General features: G+C 36.2%; 1 protein-coding gene across 25 annotated transcripts in view; it reads right to left on the reverse strand.

Annotated features, from left to right (window-relative positions):
• Window positions 1-25,999, reverse strand: part of LPAR1 (lysophosphatidic acid receptor 1) — a 367,912-nt gene that overhangs the window by 198,214 nt on the left and 143,699 nt on the right. For 12 of the 25 annotated variants that reach the window (XM_047067554.1, XM_047067519.1, XM_047067478.1 and 9 more), the window contains 2 exons: window positions 20,028-20,073; window positions 16,548-16,645 (listed from right to left, as the gene is read on the reverse strand). The exons of 5 other annotated variants lie outside the window; for them this stretch is intronic. The gene's annotated coding sequence lies outside the window, so the exon portion shown is untranslated. Of the gene's footprint in view, window positions 1-16,547; window positions 16,646-17,248; window positions 17,296-20,027; window positions 20,074-25,999 lie in introns of those variants that run through there. 8 more of the 25 variants (XM_047067587.1, XM_047067564.1, XM_047067545.1 and 5 more) reach the window with 2 other exon arrangements.

Below are 25,999 nucleotides of genomic sequence, written 5' to 3' on the forward strand. Positions count from 1 at the left end.
CGTTGAAAAAAAAAATCTATTCTTTTGCTGTTCAAAGCCATTTTTAAAAATCAGTCTCTTTAGAAACTATTTCTAAAGTCATATTTACCAACAGCCACCTCAAACATATCTGTTGGATGGACATATTCCAACTTAACTATTAAGAGTTTAGGGCGCCTGGGTGGCTCTGTCGGTTAAGCGTCGGACTGCACTGGCAGTGCGGAACGTGCTTGGGATTCTGTCTCCCCCTCTCTCTGCCCATCCCCCACTCACACTGTCTCTGTCTCTCTCAAAATAAATAAAAAACTTAAAAAAAATTTTTTAAAGAGCTTAACGATTTACTTTCCTTTTTGCCTAAGTATTCTAAAATGGTTACAGGATTGCTCTATATTATTCCAAACATGAGATATTTATTTGAAAATCAGGGGTTTAGGGCTTCAGCATAGAGTTAGTTATTTCTACTACAAATTCTATGGATGTTTTTAATGAGCAATCAAAATATTTACAGACACGTAAATTTTAAGATCCCTTGTATCCTGCAATTATAGTAATTGCTTCCACCTCACTTCAAAAGAGGGACCTGACAAGCTCACGATAAGAGGAAGTCAGGACTGGGACCCATCATGCAGAATTAAATAGTCCCAGGGGTTTGGAAAGCACTCCCTGGCTTCAGAAGACTAATTGCCTGGGGATGTCTCAACATCTGAGGCAGAACTCACCTGAGTTCCATCCTATTTTTCCTGGCTCCCAGGGGCTACGATTCAGAGGCTACATTCCACAGAGGAATCCTAAATCCAAGTGAAATAACCCTGAAATGCTAGGGTCTTGGCATAGACCTGAAGCCACGGTAAGCATAAGGCCCAGGTGAAAACATCCAAGAATTGCAGGCAAGTTTAAACTGCTTCCCTTCACCTTGATTTTATTTTGCTATGTCTATTGCATCATTTTAGCAACGAATTAAAATTCAACAAAAGATTGAATGAGGGAAAATTTTGAAATCTACCTGGGAAACCATAAAGATATTTGCTTTTTTGTGAATGTACATTTAGAAAAAAAATAAGATGGATGTTTCCCAGATGTTGTGAGCCAGGGTCAAACATCCAGGTGCTTTCAATTACTTAAGAAGCAGGAGATTCTATTTTGACAGAGCATCTTCACATATAACTTAAATTCCATGATTTGGGAAGTTTACGAAGACAAAGGAGAAATACCCTGTACTAATTTGTTTCATCAGGCAATCTCTCCAATTACAGAGCCTTTAACTAACATGCCGGAAATCTTACAGTCCTCAGGATGCAAAGTGTAGAGAAGCCTCATTGGGTTTCTTTTTATTCCATTTCCTCCTTTAGTATCAATTTTTCCCTACTTGACCAGTTTTAACCAAAGTAAATATTTTAACATATCTCCCTCCTGAAATATAAAGTAACAACAAATTTTTTGACAGTGACCATTTTTCCTTTTTTACCCTGTGCTTTAAAAATATTCTTTTCTTTGAATCAGTTCAGATACTAGAGCATCTGTTTTAAATATACTGCTTTGGGTAGATTTTTTTTCCTCCCACATTCTTGTTAAGTGATACATTGGCTTTATTGGGTCATCTTGAAATGATGTCTGCTTCTTTCAAATATGAAAACATATATGAAAGAATGGCTGTATTACTCTTAATTAAATACTATGTTTACACATATATGGTTGTGGTCGAAGATTTAAGACATACATGAGCACTCTGAGGTACTAGCTCATTCCTAGGAGGGACGGGGGAAGAAAAGATGAGCTTCTGTTGTATCAGTAACATTTTATTTCTTTAACAGAAGAAATTATCTGAAGCAACCATGACATATTATTAATGTCTATTAATAGGGTATAGAGGTCATCTGCAGCTGAACCACGGGAATCTGCCCCAAAAACCAACAGCACACTTTACACACTGTATGTTAGCCAATTTGACAATAAATTATATTTTAAAAAAAAGAACAGCCACAGAAACCTTAGGAATAAAGCTACTGCTGAATTCATAAGAAGTGTAAAGGCATAAAACATGAGACTAATGAATGTCATCAGATAGAAGGTGTCATGGTACAATGTTGTGGGGAAAAAACCTGGCTTTGAATCCCAGCTCTGTCACTTTGTAGATACACCATAGGTTGAGCTATTGAATCTCTCTGAGCCTCAATTTCTCCATTTGTAAAAGGAGTACAAGGATATTTACTTTGTGGGTTATAAAGAATATTATGTAGCTATACACATAGAGAATAAAACCATTATCAGACCTTTACATCATCTATATAGAGTGATGATCAATTTGTCATTAAAGTCTGAAATTCCCTTCTAAGATGATTTCTAAATTTATTGAATTTTTAAAAAATTTCCAACTAACAAATTTCAATATACCTCATCGAAACACTGTATTTATAAAGCAATCCAAGTGCTGAGGTGCTATTGTGAAAGCGGTAAATATAATAAAGGATCTGAGTACCTAGAAGAATTAAAATTGAATATGGAAAAATGAAAATAGACTCTATATTAAGATAGGGCTACTGGGAAAAACTATCTGTTTAAAGATTTTTAATGTTTGTGGAAAAAAAAAGAGGAAATCAATAGAACGAACTAGGCAGAGAGGACAGAGAAGGAAAATTAATCATTGCTTTTGCAGATGTTGTCACATTTAATACTCTTGCCCAAAGTTACACAGCTATTGAGTGGGAGAACTAAGCTTCAAAGCTAGGCTTGATTTCATTCCCAAATCCATATTTTTAATTATTCTACAAAAGTATTCCCTTTCTGGAACCTAATTCTAACCAACACAGAGGAATCTGCTGGTTAAGGGGAGGTGATTATTATATACCAGTTTACAGAGAGAACCTACCAATGAAATCTCTAAGTCACTTCATCCTTGAATTCTGGAAAATGTGAGAAAAAATGTGATTCTAATATTTAAAAAGGTAAATTCTGCAAACCCTAGACTAAGAAATTTTATTACTGACTCTTATCAAGAGGGCAACTTGTAACCACTGAAAAAGAAATCCATGATCACTACAACCATTATGGTTCCATAAAATGAAACATGGTAAACTAATCTCATTTTTCTTTTAACAGATTTACGATAGGCTGATCGGGAAAAGGCAGTAGAAAACACTTATCTGTGCTTCAGTAGGACACATGACAAAATCTCTCATTCAATCCTCAATTCACAATTATTGAACCCTATACCTGGCAGATATGCCCATGTTGACATTTAAACAGCCCAGTCCATCCATGCTTCATATAGCACACTTGCCAGAATCTGTCCACATATTTCCAATGGTGCCCGTCCCTAAGTTTCTTCCATCCATTCCTTTGATTAACTGACTCCTGCTCACCCTTTGAGATTCAGGAGTCACTGCCTCCAGGAAGACTTCCCTGATGCCCTGAAGCAGTCCCTCACACACAGCTGTCCTGTGTACAACCAAAGTTTCTTGTGCGCATATTTATCCAAGCACCTACCCTAGTGATTTGCAGTTGTTTGTTTACTTGCTCCCCTAACTCTCTGGATTATAATCAGCCTACTGGCAGGAACCAGTATCTGTGTTCTATCTATGTTGCCAGCAGAAAGTAAGTGTTCAATAAATATTGCTTGGAAAAAAATGTATTAGGCAGTATTGGAAGTCGTGCCAGACTTGACATATTAAACATGAATAAGCTTCCTCCCTTTCACTGATCAATTTCCACATTTATTCAAGAGTTTCTTTTGCACTTGTCTTGACCTAACTATCAGACAGCTGCTCACTTTTGGGTGCTCCTTTTCAGTTCCCCTTCTAGGTCACCTTACCCACATAACTTACAGACCAACTTCTTTCTTCTTTGGATTGCTGAATAATTAAGTGTTGAATCAGAACAGACACATACAGAAAGCAGCCCAATATGTTTCTACAAAACAAACAAATATTTGAAGTCTAACCCATAGGAAGCAATTTCCTAGTGGTTTCCGTAATTAGCTAAGAGCATTCTCATCCCGAATGTTTCTCAGGAGGTTGAATGGAGGAGCGAGTTCTAACAACACTTACTATATACCTGCTAGGCTAAGCACTGTACATGTTTTACTTCTTTACTTTGATCCTTATATGATTCAAGATCAACCATTTTGTTTTAGAGATGAGGAAACAGGTGAAGGAAGGAGAAGTGAATTGGTACCTCCAGCTATTTAGGGGCAGAATTTGGACCCCAGTGCTCGGATCCCAAGCCAGGTTACATTCTATAACTTACTGCCTTTGAGCCATAGTTTCGTTCTTAGGGATCTTAGTTCGATCCCCAGTGCTCGGATCCCAAGCCAGGTTACATTCTATAACTTACTGCCTTCAAGCCACAGTTTCGTTCCTAGGGCAACAGCCCAGCAGGGTGCAGGAGGGACCTCTATCACCTTCAGTTCCTATCAGACTGTTTGAAATTCCAAAGCATTTTGTTTTCAAGTATTAAAGCTTTGTAAGAAGGGATGATAGGGCTTGGGTTTCCACCTACAAACATTATGCCCTTCGTGTCCCTCAACACAACTTGTTTGCTAAAATGCACAGAGGTAAGATAGCCCAGAGGGTTGAGACAACTTTTTATTTGTTTGCTCTCTTTCACTAGAAGGGAGCTATCTTCTCCAAGTCCCTGATGGTCAGTAGCAACTCATGCAGCCGAATTGCTGCAAACCTGGCTCCCCAGGACAGCAGACACAACTCCCATCCAGTGAATGGCATTTCAAATCTCAGAAGAACCATGACTATTCCAGGATACTCAGTACCCACCCCTGTGAAGACTCAGACTTCAAAACCATTGACCCATGACTTGTATGCCAACCTGCCTTAAAATCCTTGTGGTAACTGACTCGAGAAGGCCAAGATACATAACATCACTTCAGGCTAGAATATACAAGGGCACACAAGAATAGAGAATTTATATAAAAGGCAGATATTTTTCTATTCTCCTCGTCTATAGCTGATTGTTCAAGGTTCCAATAGAGTTTGAGTCTCCTCTGATTGGAGTGTAGCAGCCCAAGCTTCCAACTGGAAACTGGCATCTCCGTAATGAAACACACACAAGACACAGAAGAGCTTGAGACAGTAACAAAGCACCAACATCTTTTGTTGGTCAGTAACGTCTACTTACAAGGAGCAATGGCTGGATCTGGGACAGTTAAGAGTTCAAAAGAACTAAACCTTGACTGATTTTTTTTTAGTTTATTTATTTATTTTGAGAAAGAGAGAAAGAAGGGGAGGGCAGAGGGAGAGAGAGAATCCCAAGCAACCTCCACACTCTCAGGGTAGAGCCTGACACAGGGCTTGAACTCAGGAACCATGAGATCATGACCTGAGCTGAAATCAAGAGTCAGACGTTTAACCCACTGAGCTGCCCAGGTGCCCCATCCTTGCCTGATTATTCAAAGTTCTGTAAAATACTTCTGGATTACAGTGACATCTGGCCATCAGTTCCCCAATTATCTTGTCCATGTCTTACTAGAAAGACTGTGAAGACACTGGGGAAAAGGTGAAAACTGATCATGAACCAAAACTAAATCAAATAAGTACTTTCCCATTTAGATTAATTCTTTTATCTGCCTAGAAATACAGGATGTTTGTCCTTCATCTTTATCATTAAAAGAGTTCCCAGAATGAATTTGATCGTGAACTTCTTTTGATTAATTTTCTTCAGGAACATTTTCCTGTCTTGCAGTTGAATTGTTCCTACTGTTACATTTGTTTGGGTCTCTTCTGCAGGATCACAGGTTTTACCTATGAGGAAGCTCTGGGTCTGTCTTCCATACCTATCATTTTTCTTTTACATTATTATCCTTTTCTTGTACATTCTGCAGGAACATGTCCATTTTGTATTGCACTATATTGATGAGCTTTTCCATGATCGTAATTCTCCCCCTCTCTCTGTCCTTATATGTAGAATTTAAGATGTTTTTGGATTCTTTGTGGTCATTCTTTTTCTTAACTGGCGACTTCACATATGCCCACTGCCCACTAAAATGTCAGAAGACACTCAGTGATTATATCCAAATGATTATATCCAAATTGCCTATCAGGAGTGGAGGCAAGAAATTCACACTTCCAAATATCTAAACAATCAGAAAATGGGGGCTCCTGGGTGGCTCAGTCGGTTAAGTGTCAAACTTTGGCTCAGGTCATGATCTCACGGTTCATGAGTTTGAGTCCTGCATCTGGCTCTGTGCTGACAGCTCAGAGCCTGGAGCCTGCTTCAGATTCTGTGTCTCACTCTGTTGTGTGCTCTCTCTCTCTCAAAAATAAGTAAACATTAAAAAAATTAAACAATCAGAAAATGTACATCCAAAAAATTGTTTTCAGAAAAATTCGCATTAATACCTCCATATTATTTTTGTACAAACAGCTAACACAAGGGAGAAAAAGAAGTAAAATAATGGGAGGGGTGCACTGTTTCATACCCAACTCTATGATAATCAGAGAAAAACAGTATAAGAATTTCAAGACAATCACTTGTAATATTCCAAAGCATTGCAAAGGTAAAAGTAAAGAAAACATAGTCCATAGAGCAAAAGATAGAAAATGACAAAAAAAAAAAAAAAAGACTAATGGGAAAGTATAGAAAATCCCAGAAATAAGAAAAAATAAATTAACTATAATAAAATGGAAATTGAATCACTTTCCCTAGGAAATAAAAAGCCTCTCAGATGTGTCAGAAAACAAAGTACAGCCATATTTCATTTCTATGAAACAAATTCAAAGCAAAAGTAATATTAAAATGGCTATAATAAAGACATGGTCAAAGATATGAAGTTATTGCTAGCAAAAGCAAAGCAATGATCACAATATTAATATCAGATAAATTTGAATTAAATGAAAAAAAACATGAATTGGGTCTAAAAAAGCAATTCATATTAATAAAAGATCTATTTAAAATGAATAATATTCATGACAGTGTTTACACATTTTAATAAAACACAAAAAGAAATAAACACTAACATAAGCACAACAGTATTGAAATATCTTAGCACAATTTTGGTCAATCTACTAAAAACTTTTAACAAGCTGTTGCTACTGATTGAGACCAATATATGGCACTTGAAGTACTTTAGTGATTTTTAGTCTATATGAATAAAAGTTCCAGAAGGATCCTCAAATCAGCTGAAGGGGTAGCCTCAAATCAGCTGAAGGGGTAGCCTCAAATAAGCTAAATCTTATAGTTCTGAAAGAAAGAGTGCCCAGATGTTTTAAAAGCCTGAAGAGTTGTGTGATCAAATATTCATGCTGATTTAAAGCATATGCTGCATCCTATAGAATAATATCCCAATCATGCAGAATTTTGTCTCCCAACTGCCTTCTCTAGGTCATTCACTATTTCTAGGGATGAGGTACATGGTAACACCAGTGAATTTCTTAGGCACAGATCTTTGACATACTTTTACCATTCTTAGTCAGATGAAATATTGTATGGAATACCATGACAATGGACAGTCCAGTCTATAAATCCACAGAGGAGTGCTGTCAGGGTGAGGCACATCTCTGTCAGAAATCTGTATGTATTCTTTAAAAATAAATTGCTGCATGCTCTATGATGGTGATGGCAGGTCACATTGGAAATGGTGCCTTATCAGGGCCTCAGCATTGGTCTCACTTATTGATAAGGTAGACTATCATCAGGGTAACCACCAAATTAACCTTGATAAAATGAAATCTACATTTCTGAGTCCATGCATAACCTCCACCTCTGCCAATATGGCCACTTTGTGCATAAACCCACCAAACAAGCCATTTGAGGACTGGGGAGAGAGACTGATATCCAAAGGATGGGTCATCTTGTCTACCTGATTGTTGAGATCTTCCTCTATAGTGGTTACTATCTGATGAGATACAAATATCTTCAAACTCTTTGGCCATTCTGTGAGGTCCATCCACATATCTGATATTACCAATTCTAAGTCCCAGACCTACAGTGTGAACAGAGTTTATTCCTACCATTTGGAATGCATATAACTCACTAAACACCAGAAAGTATATTCATTTCCTCCAGCAGAAATATCACATTTGGAATACCAGCTGCAACCAGAGATACCACTGATGGTAAGTTTAGTAGTCCACTTTAGTAATACCACTGCATACAGCCTCTTACCATTTTCTCATTCTCCACTTACAGTCAAGCTGACAGGTTATTTTCCTTAAATGAGAGGGCAACATTGCACAAGAATTCCCATGCTGAGGGTCTGATTCTAAGGCTACTTTTTGTGCCAAATACCAGAGTCCTGACAATAAACAGAATTCTCCCCAGTAGCTCAAATGAGACTTTAATGAAAGTGCTACTTACAAATATATGGGAAGTATTAAGAAATGTCAAGGTACTCTGAAATTAGCATTAATAGGGAGCCATTGCCACCCCTAGGCTGAGAGACAAGGGGAGTAACTAGTGTTACTGGGGCCCAATGAGAAAAGAGTCACCAGTATCGAACTGTACTCATGCACAGTTATAGCTATTGTCAAAGATATAGCATTGAAGCAGTTGGAATCAAGGAATAAATATTCTGATATCTCTCTCATACCACTTTCTGACCTCCATCAGCTAAATCCAATTTGAAGTGAGACAACATAGTCTTGGTGATACAGTGGGAAAAGGTTAGTCTTCTAGGTTAAACAACAACACAGAGAAGGTAGACAATGGGTATAAGGGTGAGGAGACAGAATAATCAGCACAGAAATACATAAACAAAAAGCTTATGTGGCCCTGCTTTCAGATAACAAGGACTAAACTAATGATCTACCTAGAATGTGTAGCACTCATTGTATGAAGATACTTCTACAAGTTATTTTCATAGTGATTTATAGTGAACAACTATAGTTTGGTTAGCCCAACCCAACACCTTTTCTGGGAATTCCACCCTCCTTTTACAAGTCCATCTATGTAGTCTGAAGAGCTGAATAGGCCAGTAAAAGTAGGGTCAAGAATAATGAAGATGTGCAGTGAGAACATGGGAAAAAATGGAGAAAGAAGACATAGAAAGCAATTCCTTCACAGTTTATTCCTGAAGTACAGCATCATATTGCCCTTAAATCCCATAAGATTCCCTAGAATCCTTCAACAGCACGGTTGAACTACACGGGTCCACTCATACAGGAATTTTTTTTCAGTAAATACAGCACAGTACTGTAAACGTATTTTCTCTTCCTTATGATTATCTTAATGATGTTTTCTGTTCTCTAGCATACTTTATTGTAAGACTACAGTACATGATACATACAACATATAAAATATGTGTTGATCTGCTTTTTATGTTATCAAGAGGTTTCCAGTCAACTGTAGACTATTAAGTTTTGAAGGAGTCAAAAGTTATACACAGATTTTCGACTGCATGCAGGATCACCAGACTTAACCTCCCTGTTATTCAAGGGTCACTTTTTCCTTAAGTTTAATTGGAGTTTGGTTTCTTTTTTTTTTTTTTAATTTTTTTTAACGTTTTATTTATTTATGAGACAGGGAGAGACAGAGCATGAACAGGGGAGGGTCAGAGAGAGAGAGACACAGAATCTGAAACAGGCTCCAGGCTCTGAGCTGTCAGCACAGAGCCCGACGCGGGGCTCGAACTCACGGATTGTGAGATCATGACCTGAGCCGAAGTTGGCCACTTAACCGACTGAGCCACCCAGGCGCCCCTGGAGTTTGGTTTCTGTTACCTAGAATTCTAACTAATAGATCATCATTATGAATGCATAGTTAGATTTAACACATCTTTACACATTAATATATCATACCAATTTGAACTTGTATCAATGTTTCCTTCTCAATCTCAGGTGATTCTTTTTGAAAAAAATATGAGAAATTAATGAAAAGAAAAAGAACATTACATATATTGGTTGAACGGAGAGGAGTCAAAGAAAAGAAATTGGGAGATAAGTGTGCTACAGTTTTTCTACTACAAAAGGAGAAAACCTATTATATCTATATAAGCAATTCTAGGAATAGATCACTGCAACTGTACATTAAATTTCATGTGGAAGGTAGACAATCTTTGAATTATCTCAATTCCTACCTGGCAGTGTGTCTGACTCATAACTAGTTTGATTTTACTTTCTCAGTGTACTCGCATTTCAGAAACTACCAGAGACCTTTTCCCTTCTCAAACCCTTATGAAAGTCTACATACTCCCCACTGGGAGAACACAAATAAAATGGATATTCTTGAGGAAAAAAGTTGTTGAGAAAATGACTTTTCAATGGGGTTTGAATCCACAAGCTTTCTCTGCCAAAACTCCCATCTCAGATTTCTATACCAAGATCTTAGCTTAAAACACTTATGCACTAAAATAAATATCCTCAAGAAAATAACATTATCTTAATGGTCTCTCCTAAATCCAAGATTACTTCAGGAAAAGTAAGTTAATTTAATGTCAGAATTGGCCACAGAAATTCAGTTTGAGTGTATGTTGAAAAAACATTATTAGACTCCAATCCTGACCCAAGAAAGGTTAAAATGGTTTTGCTTGGTTGGTTGTGTTTAGTTGGCAGGGGAATGCTTATTCTCCTTCCATACTGCTATCATAAAACACATTGATCATTGTCGATAGCCATTTGGGTTTACTATTTACATTTGAGAGATATTGCAATATTGAGCCGGGAAGTCTCTCTCATAGGAGGGAAATGATTTGGATCATAAATAGTTGTTTACTAATAAATCCAGCTTATTCATCTGTTTTCTGTTTATGTTACTAATTATCAGAGTTAAATGAGTGTTTTCGTTTAGACAGATTCTGATTCTTGAGTCTCCTTCAGGCAAATTTTGAATACCAGAGGATTTTTTTTTTCACCAACCATCACAAGCAAATATTTAGCCTAATTTCCAAATTTATTATTGCATTGTGATTCCTGCCACCTTATCTTTTCCTAATTTCATGGAAGGAACATAAAAATAAGGACATTTTAAATCCAATGGAACAAACATTGGATATTTTCATGTGCCAAGCCTGTGCTAGTCATTTAGAGTAAAAAAAATGAATACAGTTCCTGATCTATCTGGAGATGAAGGGAAAGCAGAAGTCCCACAAGTATTGACCTCTATTGTCCACAAAGGCAAGACAATTGCTAAGAGTAGAGAGCAATGGGGAAGAAAGCAGATGCAAGGGAAAGGACATAAAGAGAGCAGTAAAATTTGGGATTTGCCATTAAAAAAAGGGCAACCATTAACTGAGTACTATGTGCCATCCAGTGGATAAATTTCTTTAACATACATTTTTTAATCCTTACAACAATCTTTTGATGTAGGTACCACTGTTCTCATTTTAGAAATTAATTAATGGAGAATCAGAGAGATTAAAAGACTTTCCCAAGGTCATACAGCCTAATGAATTGTAGAATTGGGATACAACCTGCTACCTATAAAAGGAATTGTCTAGAAAACAAGCAAAGAACTGCTGAATGGCAGTAAGTGCCATGTTAAATTTAACATCTATGAATTTACACTAATACAAATTTGCAGAACTATGCTATTTTTTCCAACAAGGCTTGGCAACTCAGGAAAAGGAATGCAGAAAGCTAATTGTTGAAGTCGTCTAGGATTGACTGAGAATTGACATGGTTGTTGTGGGTAAAGCATAGTTGTGATAAAAGAATTGAATGTACTGAAAAATCCTTTGGAAATGAATGTTAGGTTACAAAGGAGACAGGTGTCTGGCTGGCTCAGTAGTAGAGCATTGACTCTTGATCTTGGGGTCATGAGTTTGAGCCCCATGTTGGGTATAGAGATTACTTTTAAAAATGTAGAGTTAATGGCACAGAACAGATCATCCATACAATCATTATCCATAGATGATGTGGAAAGATGGGAGGAACTGAGATGGAGAAGATTAGCCAAATGCTAATATTTTAGATGGATGGTGGGGAAATGACCAGGAAAGTTGGTATATGACAGCAAGCAGTAGGGTGGAGGGTAATGAGCTTAAATGGAAAAAGCCTAGTGGAGAGGGTTTTTATAAGATGGTGGAGAAATGGAGGTGGCAATAGTAAGCTAGAAAGACACCAACACTACCTTCTGGTCCTAAGGTGCATAAGCTTTGTGAAAGTAAACAGCCACAGCCACTTATAAGAGCTTCAGGTCTTCTCAGGAAAGACCCAGATTTCATTAAAGGCAAAGAAGTAGAGGAGTACTCAGGCAAGAGATTGAAAATATGAGGATAGGTGTTGCTGGCTATGGAGCAGCCATTCTAGAAAGAACAGCAAAATAGTTTGAGAGGTGAAGAAATAAGTGGTTAGTTCGAAAGTAAGGAAGCAGCAAGTACAATAGAAATTTAACTTATGCTGTAACTGACTACAACGGAATGAGAAGCATGAAGGATCAGGTCTCAACAGTCTTTCTGAGAAAGGCAATCATCAGTCACAGTAGCCAGAAGACTTAACTCACTTGACTGAGTTGATGGTGGATCCAGAACCTATAGATAAAACTAGCTACTGGATGAGCTTCCATTTATTAAAAGAATATTATGTACCAAGTATTATTTGTATTGATTTCACTTAAACCTTACAAAAGTCTGTAAGTTAAGTATAACTATTCTAAATTTACAAATTGAAAACAGAGGCTTAAAGAGACTAACATAGCAAAGCCAGGATCCAAAATTTAACAGAGATTGCTACCAGTGGCTCATGAACTGTAATAGGCTGGAAACATAATTTGAATGTTTTGTTTGGCTCTCACATTCTCAAAGGAAATACATATAGGTCAGTAGCTAGAAGAGTTCTATCTAGACCACCTTACTTGTTTTTAATGTTATTGCATTACTCCTGTGGGCATCTAAATTTGCTAGCCTTATTTAAACTAAATGGGTCTGACTCCATATTTTATGTACTCTACAGTATTTAACAAGAAAAGGCAGATTCCATTTTCAGCCATGACAGAGTAACCACCCTAAACAAATCTAAAATTAGAAGAAATATATAAGGCAACTGCTTTCAGGTACTGAACCACAAGCAATGTAGGATCATGATCCTTAAGAGAAGGAAAATGCAGATGAATGACATATTTTCCCTAGATTTCTGCCTGGAGACAATTTCCAGATGACTGAGTAGAGAGGTGAAGTCCAAGCAGAGCACAGCAGTCTCACTGAGCTAATGAGGTAGGAACCAGAGTTTGGAGCTACTAAGGCAGCTGGAATTTGCATCATGGTTCAAGAGAAGTAATTGCACAGAGGAGGGGTCCTGAAGTCTGCATGGGGTGCCCAGTGGGTTACTGGACAAGGCTAGGCTATATATTCACAGGATGAGACTCCACAATGTCCAGCAAAGCATAGATAATGCAGGACTGAGGGTTGACTGGAGGCAAGAGAGATCATACAGAATTGAGAGATATGAGATTCCTAGTCCAGCCAGTGTGGAGATGCCTTGTTAAGAATGCCATAAATGTCATGTCTTAGAAACAAGGACCATAACCTTAAGTAAAAACCACATTCTAAGAATAAGAAGAGCAAGGGTCAAAAATACTTGAAAACATAATGGTTAAAAATTTCTAAAATTGGTGGCAACCATAAACCTTCAGATCTAAGAAACCCAGCAAACTCCAAGTAGTATAAACTAAAAAAAAATTTAAATCAAACCTGGTATATTACAGTCAAACTACTACAGAGAAAACTTTATAGGAGCTATAGAAGAAAAAAGGACATTAAATACAGAAAAACAAGGGTAAAAATGATGTCTGATTTTCTATCATAAACTATGGAGGATAAAACACAAAGGAATGTCATCTTAAAATGCTAAACAAACAAAAGAAGCCTACCTAAAATTATTTAACCGGTGAATATATCCTCTAAAAACAAAAATGAAATAAAGATATTTTCAGATAGAAGAAATATAAGAGAATTTGTATCCCGACCTGCACTATAAGAAATGCTAAGGTAAAGAAGTTTTTTAGACTGAAGGAAATGACATATCAGAGAAAGAACTGTGTTGACACAAAGGAATAAATAACACTGTGAATGATAAATATTTGAGCTAATATAAAGACTAGCACTTTTTCCCCTTAATTTCTGTGAAAGACAATTGACAACTAAAAGCAAAAATAATGGCATTGTGTTGTAGGGTTGATATCATATATACAGGCAAAATATATGATGACAACAGCAAAAAAAAAAGTAAAGATAAATGGAATTATTTTACAGAAAACAACTCCATTTACAATATTATCAAAAAATAAATTAAATACTTGGGAATACATTTCTAAAAAAAAGTTCAAGATTTGACCACTGAAAACTACAGCACATCATTAAAATAAGTTAAAGACCTAAATGAAAGGAAAGACATTCCATGTTCATGGATTGGAAGACTTAATATTGTTACAAGGGAAATTCTCTACAAATTGATCTATAGAGTCAATGAATTCCCTAACACAATCCCAGTTGCCTTCTATTTTTGCAGAAACTAACAAAATGATCATATGAAAAATTCTAAGAATTCAGAATAGTCAAAACATTATAAAAGAACTACAAAGTTGGAGGACCCACACTTCCCAATTTTAAAACTTACTACAAAGCCATAGTAATCAAAATTGTATGACACTTACATTGGCATAGACCTACAGATCAATAGAATAGAATTGAAAGTCTAGAAATAAAGCTATAAATACATTTATGGCCAATTGATTTTTTTTTGAGTGCCAAGACAATTCAATGTGAAAGAATAGACTTTTCAACAAATATTGCCGAGAGAACTGTACATTCACATACAAAAGAATGAATTTAGACCACCACTTCACACCACATTAAAAATTAACTCAAAACAGATCACAGACCTAAATGTAAGAGCTAAAACTATAAATCTCTTAGGAGAAAGAATAGCACAAGTCTTCATGACTTGGATTAGGCAATGAATTCTTAGATATGACACTAAAAGCTCCAAAAACAAAGAAAAAAAACCCACATAAATTACACTTTATAAAAATGTAAAACATATGTGCTTCAAAAGACACTAGCAAGAAAGTGAAAAAATCCACAGAATGGGAGAAAACATTTGCATACCATATACCCAATAAGGGACTTGTATCCAGGATACATAAGCACTCTCACAATTCAACAAATAACCCAACTGAAAAAATGTACAAAGGATTTGAACAGACATTTCTCCAAAGATAACATATAAATATGCCAATAAGCACATGGGAATATGCTCAATGTCATTAGCCATCAGGAAATGCAAATAAAAACCATAATGAGATACCACTTCACACACAATAGGGTGGCTATAATTTTAAAAAATACATAATAACAAGTGAGGATATAGAAAAATTAGAACGCTTGAACATTGCTGGTGGGGCTGTAAAATGGTGTAGCCACTTTAGAAAATAGTTTGACAGTTCTTCAAAAATCTAATCATATGATCCAGAAATTCCACTCCTAGGTATATGACAAGAAAATTGAAAATATATGTTCACACAAAAACTTGCATGCAACATTTATAGTAGAATTATTCATAATGGCCAAAAAGTGTAAATCATCCCAAGTCTATCAACTGATGAATGGATAAACAAAATGTGGTTTATACACACAATGGAATATTATTCAGCCATAAAAAGAAATGAGGTACTAATATATGCCTCAACATGGACAAACCTTGAAAACATTATGCTCAGTGAAATGGATAGGGAGCTTCTTTTAGGAAAATGAAAATGTTTTGGAATTAATGGTGATGTTTATATAACTCTCTGAATATATTAAAATCCACTGAATTATACACTTAATGGGGGTAAATTTAATGGTATTTGAATTATATCTCAATTTTAAAATTGGAGAACTTTGTAGTAAGATGTAAAATAAAGGCTGTTTTATTTGGGACAGGAAAACTCCCTAAACTAATCCATAAAATTCATGTAGGTCCAAAAAAATCTTAATAGGACTTTTTTTTCACTTGACAAAATGATTGTAAATTTTTTTTGAGAAAATAAACATGAAAGAATCATCTTCAAAAATCTGCAAAATATTACAAAACTTAAGTTGTTTGACATTGAATTAGCTCTCCTAGATGTTATTTGTGTGTGTGTCCAAATACTACAATGTCTAAAGGCATATGCAGAGAGATGTTTTTCAATTTTCCATTTTTAAAATAATGCAAATATATTAATTTTAAAATAATAAAACAGTAAATCAAGCAAAAAAAAGAAAATTAAAAAATAAATAATCTATGTAGCTCCTTATCCACTATTAGTTTATTCTATTTTAAGCTAAAAATCCCTCTTCAATGTATCTCCATCTGCATAATTTCAAGTCGCTTTTTCAGCCTTGTTGATTTTCTCTTAATATAGGTTAATTTATGAACAGCCTCCCTAGAATTTGGCACCTAACCTGAATACATTCAACGTGGACTTATTGGCACACAATAAACATTTATTTTCTTGGTTATTCTGGTTATTTCATTTACATAAATGCATCCTAAAACCATATTACCCCTTTGGGGCAGTTAATGCACAAAGTTTACTGATATTGGGTCAAAGACGAGTGCCTGAAGCCCCATGTCTTATTCATAATCAGTACTGCTAAGCCAAAAACTATCTTTATCATCTTGTCCCACGTGCAGTGATATTTGGAATAAAGTATATGACCTTACCTAATTCCATCAAATTTCATCTTGATCTAGTTGTCCCAATCCTTTGTATTTGATGCAATCATTCAAGGTATCCATTAACTCCTCCAGCTCCATGATATCTAAAAATTTGTAAGGAACGATCCTTAGACCATGATCTGAGTCATTTATGAAAAGAATATCAGGGCATCTTGGGGGACACAGACTGAAGATAATATGAAAATCTCCTTATGCATTAGTTAATTCCCACTGTATCTGACATCTAGCCCAAATGTGCTCAGACCCTAGTTTACCTAAGAGTCACCTGGGTAGCTTAAAAATTCTCTGGGCTCACCTGTAGGGATTCTGATTCAATAAGTTTAGAATGAGGTCTAATTAAAACTAACATCCACAGAACTACCTTTAGATTTAACTAAGTCTATATATTTCTCTTTATTGATTATAAATATATCAGAGAGGTCATGTCATACACATTGCTGAAGGCAAGATAAAATGTCTATTGAGTTTACTCCACCCACCATTTGGCTCCACGTTAAAGAAGAGAATAGAGTTAATGTGCAAGAAAACCCCTGTTGCCTTCTTATGAACAATGTTGCCTTTGTGTTCAAAAACCCTTTCCTAATAATCAATCCTAGAAGTTTATTTTCATACATTTTTATTTAATGACCAAATATCTGGAGGGGGGACTAGTATATGCCAAATATTATGCTAATCTATATTCCCACCTGTGGTAAGAGTTTTTCTTTGCACCCATGTTCACATTGGGTCTCATAATTCTTCCTTGTATTTAGTCTGATAAGATAGAATAAATATATTTGCATATTTTTAACTTGTATTTTTATTATCTTCAATAATGAAGATAAATATTTTTCATATTTTTCTTGGGCCATTGCAAATTCCCCATTGATTCCCATATATAAGTTGCTGTGCTTATTTTTTCTAATAAACATGTAATTTATCACTGTTATATTTAATGTTAGAGGGGTTGCAAATAGTTTTCTCCATTTTCTGTTTCTCTGTTCCCCTTTGTTGTCTTTTAACCTTTTTATGATTTTTCTCCTTTATAGAAAATATGTTTCAAATTCTTATGCAGACAAAGCCAACAATCTTTTCATTATGGTTTCTGCCATTGTTTGAAACCATGCTTTGAGGCGCCTGGGTGGCTCAGTTGGTTAGTCACCTGACTCTTGATTTCGGCTCAGGTCATGATCTCACGGTTTGTGAGATGGAGCTTTGCGTCAGGCTGTGCATTGACATCTCAGAGCCTGCTTGGGATTCTCTTTCCCTGTCGCTCTCTGCTCCTCCCCACCCTCTCAAAATAAATAAATCAACTTGAAAAAAAAGAAACCGTGCTTTAAATATCTTCTTCCAAGATTATGTAAATATTCAATTATATTATCTTTAGAATATAATCTTTTATGTTTTATATATTTAAATTTTAGATATCATTTTATCAGTTATATATTCCTATAATTCTTTAAAAATATAATCCTTCAAAAATCTGGATCAGGAATGTTAATTAGTATTGTTCAAACACTAAAAATTGAGGAATTGTGTAAATGTATCATAAGATGAGATTAGTTGATTATGTAGAACTTGCATGAGATAGAACATTGTGGCACACGAGATTTTGGTTTAAAGGGATATTTTCTTATATGAAATTATTCATAATTTAATGTTTAGTGAAACAAAGCAAGACTACACATAGACACACACATGCATTCATGAAGTCCAAAGCTAAAACTATATGCTGTGTTGAATTCTATTAACTTTGAGGTAAATAGGAAAATATGGTAAAGTATCAACTATTTGGTTTTAGATGACTTGCATAATATTTGGAAGTTATTTAGAAATTTTTGTTTCCAAATATAACTGTGCTGCTATTGTGAGTCATCAATACCCAAACCAAGTCAATAATATACTTGCCATAAATAAGCATGAGTTTAACTATTTCTAAGTGTCATATGCAAATATAAATATACTATCACGTTTTACTGATATGGGGTCAGCATGCTTCTGCACTTAAATTTCCACATTTAAATGACTTTTAATAGTCAATTAAAAACACAATTCTGGCATAAGAGTTTCAACAACATGAAGATGTTGGTGGCTTATTGTGTCGGGGGTCCCCAAGACCCTAGGTTTGATGATCTGCTGGGAGGACTCAGAAGACTCAGCACAAGGCCATACTCATGACTATGATTTATTACAGCAAAAATATCAAAGCAAAATCAAAGAAAAGACCAGAGGAATCATGAAAGCTTCGAAGAGTTTTCTCCCAGTGGAGTCACAGGAGAATCACTTAATTCCCCAGCAATGCGCTGTGACAACACATGTAAAATGTTGTCTACCAACAAAGTTTATTAGAAACTCAGCACACAGGGTTTTTACTGGGGGTTGGTCACACAGGCCCCCTCTGCCTAGCATGTGCTGAAATTCCAGATTCCCAAAAGGAAAGCAAGCATTCAGCAGAAACCACATTGCTTGTACAAACTGTCTAGGCACAGTGAGCCACTCTTATCAGTCCTGTGAATGGTGGCCATTTTCCAGAAATCCATGTTTCCAGATGCCAGTCAAGTGCCAACTTGCAAATTGGCATTTCCAAGGATAACAGTTTCTAGCCTGCTTTCTTAATTCTTTTCTGCACACATGGGTACAAGTTATCATGTTACCAGATATAGGAATCACATACACACACATTAGTCTCATTCATACCCAAATAAAGTTAAACAAAGAAAGGTAAATGCATGAAGTTTACCCTAAAATTCATTTTTATTGGGCCCCAAAATAAATTATTCCAGAAGTGACCAACTCAAAAGGGATCAGAAATTAAAATATCATAAAGTTTTTTTTCTCAAGGGGTGAAATTAATGCACATTTGTTACAGAAAATAGGGAAAACTCAGAAAAATATTAAAGAAATAAGATTCACTAAAACCCTCAGTCGTAGATTTTACCATTGCTGACCTTTTTTATTCATGTACATCTATTAACGTAGTTGATACCATACTTACTATTAAATTTTATTTTAGTTACCTTCATTTTTCTATGTCACTAAAAGTTCCCACTAAACATTTTTCGTAATGGAAAATATTTCATCCCTAGTTATAATTTTTAAAGTCTTCTCCTTTCTGTTGGATAGGTTGTTTCCTGTCATTAATATTTTTTTTAACCCTCATAAAACCTTTCAATGGCTTCCAATTGCTCTTGGAATAAAGGTCAGAATCTTTAATATGGTCAACAAGGCCCCACGTGATCCGGGGCTCCCTTCCCTCTGCAACTCTAGTTTACTCTCTGTCTGCCCTCAGTTACTATGGCCTTCCCGGAGTTCCTCAAATGTGCCACTGTCTCCCACTTCATGGTTTACACATGTGTCGGTAGCCCCTACTTTCTATACTGTAATTAGCACAGTCATTTAATTAATTAAGTTAATTAAGTATGCACATTTTTTAAAATATGTATCTCCCATAATAGGCAGTAATCCCCATGAAGGCAGAGCATGTACCTGTCTTGTCCACTGATGTATTCCTTCCCAGTGCTAAACGTTATCCCTGGAATATACACATGCAAAAATAATTGTGGAATTAAAGAATAGATGCATAAATAATAGGATTCTACCTTTAAGTCAATTTTCAATCACTTAGTATATTTGATAACTTTGTTCATTGGATGCCCACATTTCTTGAGTTATCATTAAATATTTCCTTTTTGTAGGATTTTCATTTCCTCATTATACTTCTTCATTATCTATTATGGTAAATAATTAAAACCATTTAATTCTGTACATATTCTTCTTATAGACCCTTTACTGAACTATTTTATTAATTCTAGTAATTTTTAGATGTATTGTGTAGATTTTTCTCCAAATCACAATGACTATGACTTACACTTTAACACCGTTATATTTTATCACTTATTATATTATTCATATTCCTTCCTGGTCGTTAGATTTCAATTTTGAATCAATACTATTTTGTATAGTATTTTTTTTTAGGTTTATTTTTTTATTTTTTTTTTATATGAAGTTTATTGACAAATTGGTTTCCATACAACACCCAGTGCTCATCCCAAAAGGTGCCCTCCTCAATACCCATCACCCATCCGCCCCTCCCTCCCACCCCCCATCAACCCTCAGTTTGTTCTCAGTTTTTTTTTTTTAGTATATGTTAATTTTTTTTATATGAAGTTTATTGACAAATTGGTTTCCATACAACACCCAGTGCTCATCCCAAAAGGTGCCCTCCTCAATACCCATCACCCACCCTCCCCTTCCTCCCACCCCCCATCAACCCTCAGTTTGTTCTCAGTTTTTTTTTTTTTTAGTATATGTTATTTTTTTTTTTATATGAAGTTTATTGACAAATTGGTTTCCATACAACACCCAGTGCTCATCCCAAAAGGTGCCCTCCTCAATACCCATCACCCACCCTCCCCTTCCTCTGTATAGTATTTTTAAAATTTTCCTTGGGGCGCCTGGGTGGCTCCGTCGGTTGGGCATCTGACTTCAGCTCAGTTCATGATCTCACAGTCCGTGAGTTCGAGCCCCGCGTCGGGCTCTGTGCGGACAGCTCAGAGCCTGGAGCCTGTTTCAGATTCTGTGTCTCCCTCTCTCTCTGCTCCTCCCCCACTCATTCTCTGTCTCTGTCTGTCTCAAAAATAAATAAAAACATTTTTAAAAATTTAAAAATAAAAACAATAAAATTTTCCTTATGGATGGGTTTTTTGCTTAATCTGTTTGTAAAAATCAATCTCTCTGTCTTTTAGCATGTGCTCTTTCGAACTTCTGGAGGCTTCATTATAGATAAAGGTGTTTACCTACAGATTTTATTTTTTAATCGGGATGTTGGGCGAAAACTGAGTGGAGAGAAAGGATTTTCTTCTTTGTAGAAGAACTGAGAGGTCTGGACTCTCTTGTAGGGCACCAGGTCAAAGACATTCCATTTGGGGGATGTGAGCCAGTTCCTACAACTTGGTAATAGGGTGAGGGTAACAAGATAGATGCCCTGGAGGGTCCAGGAAATGGAGAATAGGTTTAATTTATGAATCCTGGAAATAGTCATATCTGATATCCAGCATTTTCTTCTCTATACTGCATCTAGTATTATTTAGGTATCTGGTATTGTGAGTAGAGTTTTGTTTAAATGTTTCAGCCTCAGCTAACTTCTGGGTGCTAATCGATGGGCCTATCTCCCCATTTGGGTTGCAGCTCTCCAGAGTGAGCTGCAGTGGCCTTCGGAAGCCAGTTCAGAAATAATAAGAAGTTATTATCCAAAGATCAGAGATGCAGGCCAGAGGGAGGTCGCTGGCCCAAGCGTGCAGTGAAATCTAGGACTGATCTGGGAAACACTCAAATATTCTATAGAGAGTCCCAGAGACCTTGGGGAGGGGAAAATGAGAAAAGTCTAACTTTCCTGTGGCCAGACATAATGAGAGCTCAGATCCTTTCATTCAGAATTAGAGGGAAGTGCTAGTTCTGACAACTGGAGAGGTCAGCAACCCCTGGGTTACATACTAATAAATTCACTTAATAGGCAGTCAGTGAGACAGAAACTCCTTTTCCAGATGCTTTTGTAACTTCCTGCTACACAGCACTGTGATTACTGTTCTAAAGTTCTATTTCAAAATACATAATGTCAATTTTGTTTTGTTTTGATTTTTAAAAACACTGAATGTAGATGAAGCTACAACAAATGCAGCATCTTTATCTGGTAGCACGAATAAAGAGCCACAGAATATTTGCATAATTTAACCTAGAAATTCTACTTAATGAAAACATCTTGAAATAATAAAAAATGTAAAGGAAGGCACAAAAAGGGGTTAACAAACAAAATAAACTTCAGGTTTACAAAAAATGCCTTAAAACTTTGGGCTGAAAAGCAAAAAATATTCATTCATTGACAGAGATGATGCTGATAATAATGATAAGGAGAAATGTATGTTATTTATGCCATTATCAGTATAAAAGTTTTGGAATCATACATAAAATTCCATAAGTAAAATAAGTAGCAGCATGAGTGCAAAATTGCAAATAATACGTTAAGCAATTAAAAGTATTTAAATATTTAGGGGCACCTGGGTGGCTCAGTCGGTTAAGTATCCCACTTCCACTCAGATCATGGTCTCGGGGTTTGTGAATCCAAGCCCCACATCAGGCTCTGTACCAACAGCTCAGAACCTGGAGCCTGCTTCGGATTCTGTGTCTCCCTTTCTCTCTGCCCCTCCCCTACTTGCCCCCCCAACTCCCACCCTGCCCTCTCTCTCTCTCTCTCTCTCTCAAAAATAAACATTTAAAAAATAAGTAAATAAAAGTATTTCAACATTTAAAATATTAAGTTACAAAAGGGCAGAAGTGTGTATTCGCTACAAAATAGGCTCCCTGGCTTAGATTGCTGGTAGATGGGAGAGTTAGCCAACCCTGCACAGGTAGTGGAGACATTTATACTGTCTTCACGAGCTAGCTTTCTCTCTTTCTTTACCCTTTGTGACCTGTTCTTACATGTGCAGAGGATAGGACATACACATTCCTCAGCAAATGGTAATAGCCCTTAGTAGTAACTTCCATTCCTACTTGTACATAAGTGTGAAAGCATGGTGATATTATGTACAAAAAAGCACCCATGTCAGTGCTATTTATACCAGTAAAATATGGAGACAACCTAAATATGACTAGGAATTGGAAAATCATTAAATATCCCATCATCAGTTAACTCACTGAAATACTTTGGAATCCTCAGAAAATAATTTTCTAATTAAATTTTAAGTTAACTCTAAAAGATGCACCCTGGGAAACATCTTAAGATTGAATAATAAAGGTAAAAATAATATAAAATATACAAACATAATGGGCAGATGTCATATTTTATTTTAATTTTTTTATGCCTTTTTGAGAAAGAGACAGCACAAATGGGGAAGAGGCAGAGAGAGGGAGAGAGAGAGAATCCCAAGCAGGCTCCACACTGTCAGCGCAGAGCCCCATCCAGGCCTCGAATTCATGAAACCATGAGATCATGACCTGAGCCAAAACCGAGAGTCTGACATTTAACTGACTGAGCCACCCAAGTGCCCCAGCCTAAGTCATATTTATACAGCATGCTGAGAGGAAACACATAACAAAATGCTAGCAGCAATTAAGATGACAAGTTATGAATTTTTTCTGGGTTTTTTTTTTGGAAGAGTGAAGTTAATTTTATAAGAAAAATTATATATGAAAATATATTGTGACAACTGGCTGCTTCCATAATTTTTGGACCCGTAGCCAGAAAACCTCAAGATGGCTCTGTGGCAGCCAGGCACCTAGAGATTCCCATTTTCAGCCCTAGTTTCGGTGTGTGCTCCCAAAGAGTCAGAACCCCTATGTCTGCATACCATTTTGATCCAACCATATTGAGTTTTTAAAGAGGGTCACCAGAAACAGGATTTTCTTATAGAAGAGATGAATAATAAATCCCCAGAAGAAAAAGAGTATATACTTAAAGTATACAACTTGATGATTTGATATTGTTTGTGATTTGACATTGTGAAATGATTACCAAGATAATCAAGTGTGTACCTATCACCTCATGTAGTTGTGTGCATGTGTGTGTGCATATGTGTTAAAAATGCTTCAGATCTACTCTCAGCAAATTTCAAGTGTGCCATACCAACTATTAAGTATGGTCACCATGCTGTACATTAGATCCTCGGAACTTCATCTTACAGATGAAAGTTTGTACCCTTTAATCTGCATCTCCTCATTTTCACCTACCCACAGCCCCAGCCAACCATTCTATTCTTTGTTTCTATGAAACTGGCTTTTTTTTAAGATGCCACATACAAGTGATACTATGCAGTATTTGTCTTTATCTGACTTACTTCATTTAGCATGACACCCTTCAGGTTCATCCATGTCGTCACCAGTGGCAGGATTTCCTTGTTTTTTAAGGCTGATAATATTCCATTACATACATACACAACATTTTCTTGATCTATCCATCAACCAAAGGACATTAAGTTGTTCCCATATCTCAGCTATTGTGAATAATGCTATAATGAATTTGGGAGTGGGGATATCTCTTCAAAATAGTGATTTTTGTTTCCTTCAGATATATACCCAGGAGTGGGATTGCTGGAGCATATTGTAGATCATATGGTAGAACAGAAGTTCTATTTTTCACTTTTTGTGGAACCTCTATACTGTTTTCCATAATGACTGCAACCAATTTCCATCCCTACCAATAGTATATAAGGATTTCCTTTTCTCCACATCTTAGCCAACATTTGTTATCTCTTGTCCTTTTCATAATAACCATCCTAACTGCTATGAGGTGATGTCTCATTGAACCACATACTTCTTTTATTTCCAGGTGAAGGCAACCCTTTGAAAGACCCCTGTGGGGTCAAGCTTAAAATTGAATTATGCTAAGTGGTCAGATCACCTCCTCTGTCAATGGCAGGAAATGGTAGTAGAAACGTAGAGAGACTATATCAGAATCTGGAGTTTTACTAATTCATGACAACCACAGACAATTACAGATTCTTCTGTAGGAAAAACAAAGAGTAGAGGAAAGGGAGTTTATTCTGTCCTAACCAGACTCTAGCCCATCCCGTTCCAGTGCCCAGAGCCTACCATTCATGAATTTAAAACTCTACCCACTGTTCCTCCTTCTTGCCAGTCTTCTCAGTCAAGTATTCTGTAGCAAGGGCACAAGAACTAAGACCTAATATGTGTCTCCTAATTAGTAATTAAAGTGACATAAAAAGAATTGTCATACGTTTAGTCAGCATGCATTTTCCTTTCACTTCAGGCCCAGAGACATCTGAGGATTCGTACAGATAATTTCACACTGCAGGTAGCTAATCATTTGTATACCTTCAAATGGATATTATTTAGGTATATGAGCATCCTTTACCTAAAGGAGAAACCAACTGAATGCTGGTCAGGAGAACCTCAGCCTACACTACCCTGGAATCACAGACCCACTGACTGTGACTAGAGCTTGCTTTCTAGCAGCCAATTCTTCCCACCCCAAGGGCCTATGTAGGCAAAACACTCTTCAACAACCTATAGAACTCTCCCCGAGAATAGCTGTGTTAAATACAATTTTCTCCATATAATTACATTTCCAGTAATGTTGTAGTACCCCTATAATTAGAGACCCACAGAAACAAGTATGTGCACTTGTTAAAACTCGGGAAATTAATAACTAAGACTTGTACATTTCACTGTAAGTTTTACATTAAAAAAACTTACATTGTATGTAGGTTTTACATAAACTAATATTCAATCGTGTTAATGACATACAGAATACAATACACAGATATCCATATATTGAAGTCTGCAACTTACCTTGAATTACATCATCAAAAATAAGAAGGACTAATAGAGGGATGGTTGGATAGACATGTGACAAAGCAAGTAGAGTAAAATGCTCATAATAGAATGTAGATAGTAGACATAGGGGTGTTCACTGTAAAATTTGTTCAACTTTGCTCTATGTT

The sequence above is a fragment of the Lynx rufus genome, unplaced genomic scaffold (assembly GCF_022079265.1).
Source record: "Lynx rufus isolate CCGP_SWC_20201006 ecotype Redwood Valley unplaced genomic scaffold, mLynRuf1.p SCAF_10, whole genome shotgun sequence".
In the NCBI taxonomy this organism is placed as follows: Eukaryota; Metazoa; Chordata; class Mammalia; order Carnivora; family Felidae; genus Lynx; species Lynx rufus.